This window comes from Mytilus californianus, unplaced genomic scaffold, assembly GCF_021869535.1.
Source record: "Mytilus californianus isolate M0D057914Y unplaced genomic scaffold, xbMytCali1.0.p SCAF_22, whole genome shotgun sequence".
Classification (NCBI taxonomy): Eukaryota; Metazoa; Mollusca; class Bivalvia; order Mytilida; family Mytilidae; genus Mytilus; species Mytilus californianus.
This window is the reverse complement of record NW_026262671.1, coordinates 4,197,376-4,212,444: the sequence shown is the minus strand read 5'-3', so window position 1 is coordinate 4,212,444 and position 15,069 is coordinate 4,197,376. Positions and strand designations below refer to the sequence as shown.

The following is a 15,069-nucleotide window of genomic DNA, read 5'->3' as shown; positions in this document are numbered from 1 at the left end:
CTTTCAAACAAAGTTTGACTGATTCTATACGAAGGTGCACACGAGCTTGAAAGTCTTGCGAACAATTTTTGAAAGTTGTGCGCACAAGTTTTTGCAAGTCATGCGCATGAGTTTAAAAGTTGTGAACACAAGGTTCGAAGTCGTGCGCATGAGTTAAAAAGTCGCGCGCACCAGTTTAAAAGTCGCGAACACCAGTTTCAAATTCGTGCACACGATTTTTCAAACTTGTACGCACCAGATTAAATATCCGGCAAACAAAAATAATTATATTTACCTGGCACCTAAGGGGCTCTGTAAAGATTAAACCACAAAAATTTTAAAGGGTAAAAACACCAAAACTTTAATATTCACTATAATAAAAGTCAATTAACAACCAGTATTGCAATGTTACAGGTATTTCAAGGCTTTTAAATCAGAGAAAGTTTGATCTGTTAACATTGAGAATAGTTAGAAACTTAGATCTTTTATCTTTTATTTGTTTTTGTAAAGTTTTGACTTGATGTGGTTTTTTTTTGGGTTCAATTTGCAAATCTATATTATTGTTAGTCTTCTTTAACCAATAGTTATAGTTAAACTTCCTTTTGATATGACAACCCTACAATAAAGTCAGATGAGTATTTTTGGTCACAGACTCACAGTCTTATCCGTCAAAGAGGGAGGTACGATAAGAGCCATTATTTGGTCCCTGAAATTGCCCCCAAAAAAGTAATATTATTCAAGCCTATCAAAATTATGATAACTTTATTGATAAATCAACAGGCTGTAGGACACTTTAGTGCAAAAAGGTCACAAGTGACATCACAAACGTGTTGAAATTGACAAATTTGACCTAAAATGGCAATTTTTCTAGCAGTTTACGGTCAAAAAAGATATAAGCCACAGTTTTATCCAAAAATATCTTTTACATTTTCATGCTAAATATATCTTGCAACAAAGTATATTTTGGTGTTAAGCTTTTTTATGGGGCGATCTTTTGATTTTCGAGGGGAGGGGGCAGAAGGATTTTAAGAATGAATATCCTGGCCTGGTAAGAGCTGCAGATAATTAACCTTGCAGAAGTCAGAATGCAAATCAATACTCTGCAACGCATAAACCAGGAAACAGCTGTGTTTATAAGGGAAAAAATTATCACGTGGCAAAGTCACAGAAAAAATATGCATGCTTAGCAAAAGATAGACGAAAGATACAAAAGAGATAATCAAACTCATAAGTCGAAAACGAACTGACTGGTTTTGCTCATTGATGAAGTCTGTACGGTGACCTATAGTTGTAAACTTCTATGTCATTTGGTCCCTGGTAGCGAGTTTTCTCATTGGCAATCATACCACACCTTCTTCTTTTGATATGGACAATGCTTTGACAAAAAAAAACTACCAAAAAGACACACAACAGTATACAAAACACAACATAGAAAACTGAAGACTTAGCAACACAAACCCCATCAAAAACCAGAAATGATCTCAGGAGCTTCAGAAAGGAAACCAGTTCATGCTCTACATGAGACAACCGTCACGTTACTCCTATACAATACGTTGATATCATTGTGATTTAGCATCACACAATAGAGGATTGGTAGTTGATTCATGGCAACAGATGAAAATCAGTAGTCAATGCACAAAACCTCTCCTCCCCCAAGAAAATCAAATGGTCGTCCCCCATTGTCTAAATATTGATGAAATCTTTTAAGGCAGTGTTTGCAGTTTAACGAAACAATGCAAGGAGTTTGAAGTCCTAGTGTAACTACGTAAGAAAAAAATATAAAAAAATAAATACTGATGATTGGTAGTTGAATAGTCTTATGTCCTGTGAACATTTATAGCCGGTGTCATATGGAAAATTGACCCCCCTGGAAATTGCACACTGGGTCCATTTTCCATATGGAAAATTGAACCCGTGGTCAAAATCCCCCCCCCCCCCCCCAAATGGAAATTGAACCCCCTGTGATACCCTTAAATAGACCTCAGATTTTCAAATTGTCATATCTATTCCAGCTGTGTTATATAGAAATAATACATAAATAAGTTTTTGGTATGAATAAAACTTTTAAGAAATGATTTTGAAACATATTAACTTAGACATGGAAAATTGAGCCCCCTACCATGGAAAACTGAACCCTCCATATGATACAGAATTTCAATTTATAACAAATCATGTGCTGTCCATCTTAATAATGCGTAGGTTAGGAATCACAGCATTTTAAAACTACGTGTACCATTATGTTATGTTCCAATTAGTGTCTTGGATGAACAGGGGGTTCAATTTTCCATACAGGAGGGTTTCAATTAGCAAATAAGCAAATGGTTCAGAGAATAACATTTGGAAACCATAATTTCTCATGAATTTCCTGTTGCATTAATGAAATAATTGACAAAAGAAAAAACTGAATTTAATAACATGGCCTCTAAAAAATGGAAAAAATGGAAACAGCAAAAATGTTCATCAAAGTAAGATTTTCAAAATTGTTAAATTTACAGTAATATTCAACTACCTGCCTATACAAGTTATTGCCCTTGAAAGATGATTTTACTGAAGTTTTTTCTCCCGAAATTTAGCATGTTTAAATACACATTTAATTGATAAGCATTGAATATCAAAAATAATCATTGATGCAAGATTTACACAAAAAATGACAGGTGAATAATTCAGGCTCTCAAAAGACTATTTTACTAATAATCTTTGCATACAACTTACACCACATATGTTGGTTGCTATGCAAAAAGCGGTGTTGCTTTAGATATTTTTAAATATCATTATGCATAATTGATCTTCTTTTGTTATTTTTGATTTTATTCAGGCATTTTTTTTTAAATTGTGCTTGTTATCCATGAATTGAGCTTGGGTATTTTCAAATATCAGTTGGTTACTAGGCATTTATGTCATGAATGTAGTGTCGCGAAGGAGATTTTCGCATATCTTTAAGCACAATTGGACTGCTTTGGGTTTTTTTTTTATTTCCCATCAGGCTTCAAGTGCCTACTTTTTGTGCATTTTGTTAAAAATCAGCATTGTATATTTTCAGCCTCAGTTGGTTGCTATGCAAAACAGATGGTTGCCTTGGAGATTTTATGCTTATTTTCCTACTCAGTTGAAAACGCTTTTGTGTGACATTTGTTTTGCAGTACAAATTAAATCATATGTGTAACCATTTTTATAATATTGACCCCTAAAGTGACAATATTTCTAGTTTTTGTACAAAATTGATTCCGATATAGCATAATGTTGGTTAGCTGCCACAAATATATATACAAATGTCTACTCAATTTTATTTTTCTTTTAATTATATGATAGTCACTTATTTTTTTCAGTACCATATTTTATGTTGCAGACATCTGGATTTTTTTCCATTTTGACCCCAAAACTGCTTATTTTTGTGTAAAATTTATACACTTGAACCATTTGATTTTCCTGTTACCATAGCAACCATAAATAAACCTTTTTTTCAGATACATTTTTTTTAGCTTATCATTTTAAGGTTATATAATTAAAATACTTACTTGCAGTGACCAATATTCTTAATTCTAATATTATATTTTATGTGGAAATATCGAGTTTATTTTACCAAAAATAGTGTTTCAGATTGACTAGTTTCTATAATAACCATTATTTGACTGCTAATAAAGCTTGATTTCTTTCAATTTGTCTTCATTATTTGTAATATAGTCTTATAAGCCTAAGATGTTCATTTTAACAGAAGTTTTATGTTTTTTAATTTTTTTTTCACTTTCCACCTGAAGCTCTATGCTAATTGGCACAGCCTCTTAGGGGTTAGTCCACACTGATTATGCTTTTGTTTTTACGTTTTTTTTTTAGGTTTTTAAAGATTAGAAAGTAGAGGTAGAGATGCCATATCTAGTCTGATTAAAATTTGCTTGTGAAATACTGAGCTTGTTATTATTTTTTATATTGTTAGTTAGCTGCTGTGCAATAATGAGTAGTTTCGATATGCTAGAATTTGATCCACTGAATATGAGCGCAGCAGACACATACGTACAGTCGGTGATGGTTCCGCACAAAGTAAATGAAATCGTCACAAAGGCTGATGTCAACACAGAAGGAATCGTGAGTAACTTAAACTATAGTAATGGAAGGACAAAAAGGCGATTGGAATCAGATTCCCTCTTAAACAGTGTCAAGAAATTGAAACCTACAACTGTAGATAATGCGAATGATATTATTCGACTAACGGATTCACCACAGTGTAGTAAGAATTTCATTTCAAGTGAACACTCTTCAGACTCTAATAAAAGTGATATTAGTGAATTAAAAGGTCTAGTGATCGGATTAAGAAGTGGTTTAAATAATTTTGTTGACATTATTACCAAAAGGATGGATAGTATCGAAACAAGTATTCCTATTCAAATTGCAAACTTAATTGATATCAAAGTGTCTGAGGAATTAAAAAAGGTAACCCATAAATTTCAAGAGGATATTAAAGTAGTATCCGATTCGGATAAAGTTACTAGTCTCGAAAAATCTTATGCAGATGTATTGAAACAGAAATCCTTTGTAAACGACGAAAAGCTGCTTGTTGTTGTGCAAAATTTACCGCAGACCGAAACCGAAAATGTGTTGAAAAATGCAACTGCATTGATCAAGGATGGTTTGCGACTAAAGGATGTTAAACCTTTATCGGCGGAGCGTAAATTTGATAATCACCCCGGAAAACATGGTGTTGTTGTAGTTGGCTTTGCGTCTGCAGAAGACAAGCGAAAAGTGATGGAGAAAAAGAGTAGCTTAAAAGAATCTCGGAATTTTAATAATGTATTCATTGAACATTCAGTTCCTAAAGCGCAGCGGATTTTAAATGCTAGCCTGAAGCATATTGTGAAAACTATTGGCGAACATAAGTTAGATATCAAGGGAACAGTTGTGAAACCAAAATTTGATAAAAACAGTCAGAGAGGTGAAGTAGATAGGTCCATATACAACACATCATCAAAACACCTTGAAAATCAACAAAATCAACAAGACAGAAATGTGAAATCGAACAATAACGATCGAAGTCGAAATTATAACGGACGTGGTCGTGGTAATTACAGTCGTGGTAGAAGTCAGCATTTCGACAGAAGACCGCATTCCGGTAGAGGAGGTGGACATTAGTTATCTTGCGGATTTTGGAATGTTAATGGATGGAATACCAATGTACATAGTGACAAGTTTAACTTTTTAGATTCATGTTTTAAATATTATAATCTGCATATGATTGGAATTGCGGAAACGCATTTGACCGGTAATAAAGGCATTGAAGTGGATGGTTATAACTGGTTCGGTTTTAATCGTAAAAACATTCACGTGCGAGCGAAAACTGGTTCTGGTGGGGTCGGACTTTTAATTTGCAATGATATTTGCAGTCAATTTGATGTTGAAATAATTGACAATGATACTGATGGAATATTGTGGGTGAGATTGGAGGATAAAAACTGTTTACAGAACACTTTCTGTGTTTGTGTTGTATATTTGCCACCTGAAAACTCCACACGGGCAGTAAACGTGAACGAATTTTTTGAAACCTTAATGTCAAAAATCTACACCCTTCCTCAAGGGTCTCCGTTTTATTTGTGTGGCGATTGGAATAGTAGATGTTCCGATTTGTCGGATTCGATTGCTGGAATAGACAGTTTACCCGAAAGACATGTAATTGACTTTCATCATAATAGTTATGGTAGTACTTTTTGTGATTTCTTAATTGACGTAAACTGTTGTATTTTAAATGGACGCAAAACAGTTAAAAACGACTTTACATTTGTATCTTCACGTGGTAGTAGCGTCGTAGATTATTGTGTAGTACCATACGAAATGCTTGACTGTTTCGATAATTTCAAAGTAACTAGAACAAGCGAAATAATTAATGAAACTTGTGCCATCGGTAAATACAATCTGACCAGAATAGTTCCGGATCACTCCTTCCTGTCATGGGACTTCACGTTGAATTTTAGTTCTGGAATTAAAACAAACACCCTGAATATAACTCAAAATGTACGTAAAACAACCAAAAATGATACACGCAATCTACCCGATGATTGGCTTGTAACTAGTTCTGCTATTTCTGAAATCAATGGGCTTATTCAGCACTTGGAATCTTCTGAGGCCACTCAAGACAACATTGACCGTGTGTACGAAGATTTCGTGAGCGTTATAAAAAACGAAATGTCGTCAAAACTTCAATCTAAAACAACATGAATACATGATGGAGTTAGTAATAAAAAGAGAAAGTGAAGGAAACCATGGTGGAATGATGATTTAACAATTCTCTGGAATGAAGTGTGTATTTCTGAAAAAAAAAAAAATGGATAAAATGTAAAAATCGAAATCAAAAGAAAGAGTTTCGCAGTTGTTTTATAAATAAACGGAAAGTATTTGATAAAGCTGTGCAAAGTTCAAAACGTCAGTACTGGTATTTGTTTCAAGAAGATTTGGATAACTCTTGTAAAAATCCAAAGGAATTTTGGAAAAAGATTGGTAGAATTGGTGTCGGAAACGAGCGGCAAAAAAGTATTCCTATGGAGGTAAAACTTAGTGATGGGTCTATTTCGTGTAAAAAAAATGATATATTATATAAATGGAAATCTGAGTTTTCTAATATGCTCAATAGAAATTGTAATAATTATGATTATGACTTAAATAATCAATCTATACTTGATGATATGCTTGACTGTGAAATTTCAGTTGATGAAGTTTTGAACGCTCTACTGTCTTCTAAAAGCGGAAAAGCTCCTGGTTATGATGAGATTCCCGTTGAACTTTATAAGAATCAGACTACGTTAATGGCATTAACTAGAATGTTTAATGTTTGTTATAACTCCGGGAAGGTACCTTTTATGTGGTCAAAAGGTGTTATTACTCCAATTCCTAAGAGTTCCACGTCAGACCCTCGAGACCTCTGTCGTATCGCGGTTTGACTTTAGCGCCAACTTCTTATAAACTCTATTGTGGTATTCTAAATGTACGTTTAACACACAAACTTGATGACCTCGACTTCCTGCATGATGAGCAAAATGGCTTTCGAAAAGGTAGAAATACATTGGATCATATAAGTACTTCAACAAACATTATTGAAACACGAAAACTTCGAAAACTTTCAACTTATATTGCATTTATTGACTTTAAAAAGGCCTATGATTAGATTAATAGAGATTTGTTGTTTTGTAAACTACAGTCATTAGGAATAAGTTCGAAAATGCTGCAGGCAATACATTCCTTGTATAGAAATGTTCAGTCTTGTGTTAAGATTAACGGTAATTTTACTGATTGGTTTAACGTAAATTGTGGCTTAAAACAAGGGTGTATATTATCGCCATTATTGTTCAATATTTTTATAAATGATTTAATTGATGATATTAAAAGGTTAAATATTGGTATTAATATTGATAATGATAAAGTTTGTATATTATTGTATGCAGATGATGTATTTTTAACTGAAAATGAAAAAGATTTACAAAAACTGTTAGATACACTCAATACATGGTGCAATAAAAATGATATGACAGTTAATTTAGATAAGTCAAACATTGTAAATTTTAGAACATAGTCTGTGCCTAGAATTACTTTTCAATTTTTATTTAATGGTAACAAAATAGATACTGTATCTCATTATAATTATCTTGGTTTACTTTTTACTGAATTTTTGAGTTATGATGATATGGCAAAAGCGGTGGCAAAATCCGCTAGAAGATCATTAGGGTTATTAATATCCAAGTGTAAAGCGAATGGAGGTTTTCATTACTCCACATTTACAAATTTTTTTGATTCATTAGTTTGGTCTGTTATTGAATATGGTGCTGCTATATGGGGTACCAAGGATTTATCATGTATTAACAGTGTGAAGATTAGAGCCATGCGCTTTTTTATGGGTGTCGGAAAATACTCACCAAATCTGTCATTATATGGTGATATGGGCTGGATGCCTTGTAGTATTAAGCAATGGTCTTGTGTATTTAGAAACTGGTCACGATTAACAAAAATGTGTGATGAGAGGTTGAATAAAAAAGGTTTTTTATAGAGTAATTCCTATCGAAAGGGTAGAATAAAAAATTGGCAATTTAGAGTAAATGCCAAATTTATTAGTCTTGGTATTAATAATTTATGTAATTCTGATTAATTATATTTTAAGTATGAATGATATAAAAGGTATCGAAAATGTATTATTGGAAAATTTTAAGCAGGATTGGTTAAGAAAATTGATGTCTAGTGATACAAGTAAATTACGAACTTACAGAGAATTCAAATGTTTATATGGTGTTGAGAATTATTTGATTAAAAATATGCCTGGTAAATACAGGAGTGCTCTGTCTAAATTTCGGTGTGGCGTTGCACCTATTAGAATAGAAACTGGAAGATACGAGAATATATGTTTAGAAAAAAGGTTGTGTTTTAATTGTAATGATATTGAAAATGAAAAACATGTTTTATTGCATTGTCAAATATATGCAGATTTACGTGAAAGCTTTTTTACTCGTGCTAGTCACTTTGACGATAGTTTTATAAATATGCTTGATGATGAAAAACTTATATTTATGTTTAATAATGATGATATGCAACTTTACACTGCCAAAATCTGCCATGATATATTATTGAAAAGAAAAAGTGTTTTATATGTTTAATGATTGTATATACATTACTTTTACATATTTTATGTCAATATGTTTTAATCAGTTTCTCTCTACTCTTTTTTGAGTGTTTTATGTATAAGCTGAAATTAACCTTTTATATATGTCGATGTTACACAGGTTTAATGCTTGTATATTTCTTTCTTTTTTGTATATGTGTTTTAATCAGTCTCTCGTAACTCTTTTTAGAGTGGCTTATGTATACGCTGTTGTTTATATATGTATATGTTTTATATGTATGTACATAAGGTGAGACTTTAATAAAGTATTTGTCTTGTTTTGTCTTGTCTTGTCTTGCTTTTGTGTGATACATTCCTTGGGGGGATTCGCAATCGGTAATCATAAATCCTAAAGATCAATGATATACAGCAGGCCTTAAATCTGTACACAGAAAACTAATGATTGAGCAACATGAACCTCGCAATGATGTTAAGGTTGTTCGCCACTTGAAAAAATACAAAAATGCAGTGTTTTTAAATTCATTGTCCGGTAAAGAAGAAGTTGTCTTCAATCATAGTAAAGTCGGTTTGTATAAAGACATTAGATGTAGTTTTTGAGAAAAAAATATCCAAATCTATTTTTAGACCCAGGGAAATGGTCACGTGACCACCCGAAATAGAAATTAAAATACGGACAAATAAATCGTAGTAGAATAAGGGCATGCTGATGTTTAAATATATCGTTGAAGACACCTTTAAATAGCCTTTCATCGAAAGGTCATTAAAAAATCATGGCAAAGTGTTGTTTTTAAAGATAATGCATAGAAAAACAGCTTCAAAGGTCCATCATTTCACATTTTGTGTTTTTTTTGCAGTTTCAGACAAATTTTTATCACTACTTATATTATCTGTATTCTTTGCCATATGTTAGCGCAGTGTAATTTTAAATATTTTTTCTGGGAAACCAAAAAAAAATCTACCTTAGTGGTCGGTATGCCCTTGTTCTACTCGTTTTTATGAACAACTTTTCAGTATTTCAGTTTAAATCGTCGATTTTAAAACGCTCAATTGACCTTCAATGTACCAAACGAGTTTCTCCCCTTTGTCAACTGAGAACGCTGATTTTTTTCTTTTAATTATCGAAATAAGCTGCTGTTTTTCTGTCTGTATGATATATTTTTATTTTTTATAAACACTTTCACCTTAATTTGTATTTGTTTGTGCTTTCAGGATAAATCATGTGGTTGTAAAAATGGGGAGGGTCCGGTTGCTCAAAAACTACATCTAAGGGGACGACCATTTGATATTCTGGGGGGGCCAGGAGGATTTGTTTTGGATCGGTTATTTATTTTTGTAAACTAAGAGGACAGATTATCTATTTTCTGCACTATTGAAGCAAGATTTTTCATTTTCATTAAAACAAGGGACTGATTATTTATTTTCACAACTATATTTATAATATTCGAAAACATACAATTTTTAAATTATTTGTTTATTATAAATAATTCATGTAAAGTCAATTCATTATGTACCATTTAATCAGAATTAATTATTATCCTCTGCAGAAATGAATCTTCTATATTCCCCAATGCATATACATGTGTTGCATACATACACAGTATTAAAGTTTGGTTGTAACTAAGGCTCTTTTAAAAGTATTGGCAAACATGTTTTGCCGAGCGGAGCGAACCGCTGAAGGCCCAAGAAGCTATAGAACAAATGATGCAAAATCATGCCTTCTGGGTGTTCCCCAGACCCTTTCTAAAACTGAAAATGCAAGTTCTGTTTTAATAATTTTATGACAATATTTTGGTCTCAAAGCAAAATCACGTTATAGATTCAGTGTAAGTCTTAAGTTTCTAGAAACAACATCAAAAGACAAATATGCACGATAAAGCAAAAATGTAATTCACATAGTTAAGTCTGTGGCTGCTGTGTTTTGTTAAACTCATGATCAAGTTAATAATAAAATTACTAAATTACAAAATGAATGCAACACTAACAGAATACAGAAGGGCAATCAATGAACAAAAGACAAATAAATAAGAAACATTGATCCCGAAAAATCAGGGGCTACGTCTGAGGGAGAACAGAACTTGCTTCACGGTAAACACAGTTTGATATGGAGACAAGCGTTTGGTTTTGAAATTTCCTACATGAGGCATTTGTCTAAATGTAGTTACGACCCTGATTTGATAAAAGTGAGGTAAGTGTTCCTGAGACAATTAACCTCAAGTTAAATGAAACCAATTTTCTGACATTTTAAGTATATTTAAATAATATTTATACTTTTATTATTAAAAGATATGGGAAGTGTTTCCCGATTTTTTTTTTGGAAAAAAGATGAATTTATGAAGAATCTGGTGCCATCTCATACTTTCGATTAGACCTGCTGAGTTATTTATTTTCAATACATTGCAAGTCAGGTAATTTATTTTCAAACTACCACAGAACAAACCATTTATTTTTGTGATTATCAAGGCTGAGTTATTTATTTTCAAAATCCTCCTGCCCCCCCCCCCCCCCCCCCCCCCAGAATATCAAATGGTCGTCCCCTAATGTATTTTGTAAAGATAAATTAGAGTCTAGGAATGCTTAAGGGGGTCCTTTATTTCATACAATCTGTATCCTTTAATGTCTAGGTAACCTTTTCTGTTCTTTTGTTTTTTGCCTTTATATGGTCACTATAACAGACAGACAATAATCAGCACTATGATATTCTCTTTTTATTTTTTGTGTAGTATTAGCCATAATTATATTCTCTAGTATTCTGTAAACCCCTCTCAGACTCTGATACATGTATCATAAATTCTTGCTCCGAGAGTTGCTGAATTTGTTCTGTTGTACTAGTAAAGGTTTCATTGTTTATTGTAATAATGTCATGATGCCCCTATATCATCATACATAAACTATATTTAAATGGTCTGTACTTTAGGTACACTAATGAGCAAATACTTGTTTCAATGTTTTAAAAAAAATATGAACACAATCTTAACTTTCCAATTGGTAGATTTATCACTCAAAAGAATACTAGGGGAGAAGGTTTCACTTGATTTGTATGACTGAGTTGGGGGAAAAAAATAACAAGCAGGGGACCAGTAGCCAAGGCTTGTACATGTTTTTGACTTGGCCCCTATATATTTTTTAATTGCAAATATCCATAATGCTTATGCTAATCTTTCCTTTTTTCACAAGTTGGACCCTATATTGATAATCTTAGTCTTTCCCCCTGCTTTATACCCCTGTTATGATATTCAGTTGGAGAGGTATTTTGCATAGTCATAGATCTGTATACCATGCTCAAATGAGGACCATTTTGATATAAAGGTATAAGTTTAAAATCAGCATTATAGGAGTAATAGTGGTTCTTCTCAGAATTGGTCTATTTGTATAAAGAATTGGAAATAATGTCTTACATAAGAACATTTTCATTTTTATTGCTTAAAGTAAGGAAAATTACATTCAAGTTTTGAATAAAATACATTTGTAGTTTTAATAATGTCATAGACAAAGAATGTCACCTGTCAAACTGTTGATAAACATTTCAAATAAAACATAGTGTAATAAACTAGAAGGAATAATGTATACTTCCTACCTCCTTAATAATGAATGATTTCCTACACTTTTATTTTAATCACTTAATCCTTGTAGTACATGAATCACATTGAATTTTCCTTTTCCATTCACATTGCTTTATTCTCATAGCAATTTTGAAGTAAAAAATAACACATTTGTGATGAACATTTATGAATCAATCCTCCCTTTTTAGGGTTTATCAAGTTGACATCATAAAAGATATGTTTTACTTTTAGTGTAAATATATAGGTCACTTTATCACAGTATGGATATATATTCATTTGATCCGAAATATAATAATAATGAAAATTAACACTTGTTGGTCATAGTGCATGTAACTCACTGTAAACAACCACCATAATTAAACACAAAACTTCACATATGTACATCGTACATGTATGAAATAAATTGGAATATTTCAACTTCAGCTATCCTCATTAATTAAATCAGTAATCAATATATAAATATACTATGATCTTTATAACTTTTCCAAAGATTGTGATCACCTTTATCATAAATGATTGTTCAAAACACACTATCAGTAAATCATCCTGTCAACCAGGCTTGTGAAATCAGGACCCAAGAAAAAATACATGTATAATAGAACTGTTTGTAAAATTTAATAATGTGCAGCTCTAAATTATCAAAAATCTTTACTGTTTTGAAGTTTCTACAAAAATTAACTGATTATATTAAAAAAGTGTTATTCTATTCATGTATATTTAATGACAGCAATGAACATGAGCTTGAAGTTATATGCATAATTAAAGAGATGCATTTTGTTCAATTGTAACTTCTATAAATTCAAAATATTGTACCAAATTTAAATTATAATCATTAATGGTTTATGCAAATTGTAGTTCATTAAATGAAAATATAGAATTCAAATTTAGTTTGAAAGGACAAAAAACTGAAGTTTAGGCTAAACTACTGATTAAATTTATAAAACCAATTACATTTTGTAGTTTGTACTATCATTATTTAATCATTGGTAATCATAGCACATCTTCCTTCTTTATACTTAAATTTACCTGTCTTGTTAATCCAATTGATGGCATATTTATGATACTAATATCATATTACAGCATAAAGTATGGTCACATCCTGTAAGAAAACAGAGAACACATAAATAATTGAAAATCTTTTTATATGTCAAAATTAAATGGGATAATTTGTTCAAACACCTTGGATCAAGCAAATAAAAGATCTATACATTTTTCATTACAATGTTATATTTTGTTTCTCAGTATCAACCTTTTTTATATATACATTTTCTTATTCATGCTATATGATAAAGGATAAAAAACAACTTTTTCCTAATACTATAAATACTTTATACCTTTCTAGTTAGCTACATTTATATAATGTGCACACACTTAAAAATATATAGCCTGATACTGGATTATAATATAGAGAAATAAATGAAAACATTTATGAAAAGTGTAATTATGTATTCTCCACATTTTTCATGAATGAATGTTATATTTATAGTGTCAAAGATTTCTAAACAATGAAGTTTTTCATACAATATATTTGAACTTTCAATCATACCCAGAGTTATATTTTTACATCAATATTTAAAATTGTTCATTCATAACTTTCCATTTGACAAGAGCCCCACACTTTAAAAGTTTTATTTCTATTCAAGTTTCCATGAAATAAAGTATCAATGAAATAAATACAATTCAGGTTTGTCTCATAGGTAAACGGACAGAAAGTCACAGGACAAAAAGTCACAGTACATAAAGTCACAAATTTGATAGGACAAAAAGTCACAAGACAAAAAGTCACAAATAGTTTGTTGACAATTGTTTGAATATATAAGAGAAAGATCTTGAAATGTTTTCTTTTTATTACATATATTCATTTTTAAGTTTAAGAAATTGTTCATAAGCCTTGATAAATGAAAATTTATTAAATTTTATCGTGCAAAGGATATATTTCTTGGCACCATGAAGCCATTTAAGGATCAAGCCTCTTTAACATTTTGTTTTCATAGCAATTATTTGATCATTATTAATATATAAATAAATTTGGTGTATTTACTGTCTTCTGATTGGTTAAAAGTATTACCTTTATTTTCAATGTTGTTAATTTTTATGGCGACACGCCCACTCTGACGTTGTGTATTCATACGCCAACATGTGTGTACGTTGTTTTTGTTAATATAAATAATATAAAAAGCTCTTTAAGCCTTATTTTTGATAGAAATTGATTTATAATGAATGGCTATTATCTATTTTGAATTTATTGAACCATAAAATTAATTTATGACTCTTCACATTTTACATAATCCGCTTCGAGATCAAAAATTAATTTTATGGTTCAATAAATTAATAATAAATAATAGCCATTCATTAATTATTGCATAAATTTTAATTACAAAGTTGCTTTATAAATAATAGTTCCAGAAAAAAAAACAAAATATGTCTTTTTAAATTAGTTTTTTCTTGTTCAAAGAAAAATAATCTCAAAACTGAATTGTGACTTTTTGTCCTGTGACTTTTTGTCCGTGACTTTTTGTCCTGTGACTTTCTGTCCTACATTCGTCTCATATACCCGTCTTTCAGTCTGATTAGACAATCAGTAAATTAATTATATTTGTGTACATATTTAATTGATTTTTCTGAAATCAAATGGCAATTTATTGTAAGTAAATAAAGAACTCTACAAATAGTGTTATATGCCCGAATCCAGAATTATTTTCGACTAAAAAAACGAACTCTTTATACAGTGATCACACGGTCAGATTATAAAATAAACATGGTCAAGTTGGAATTTGTTAATACCTCCCTCTTTTTTATAGAAAAAAAACATAACATTACGCGAATTTAACATATCGTATAGTTAAGTGATATTGTACATTATTGTACTTACAGTTGAATACTCGTGAATGATTGTGTACGCGTCTTTTTGTCTGTCAGGAACATCATAAAATCGTGTGAAAA

At 31.2% G+C, this 15,069-nt stretch overlaps 1 long non-coding RNA gene across 1 annotated transcript in view; it reads left to right on the top strand.

Annotated features, from left to right (window-relative positions):
* Nucleotides 1–3,877, top strand: part of LOC127732137 (uncharacterized) — a 31,335-nt gene extending 27,458 nt beyond the window's left edge. The window contains exon 6 of the long non-coding RNA XR_007996074.1: nucleotides 3,811–3,877. This is a non-coding gene — a long non-coding RNA (uncharacterized LOC127732137). The remainder of the gene's footprint in view (nucleotides 1–3,810) is intronic.
* The last annotated feature ends 11,192 nt before the right edge of the window (nucleotides 3,878–15,069 follow it).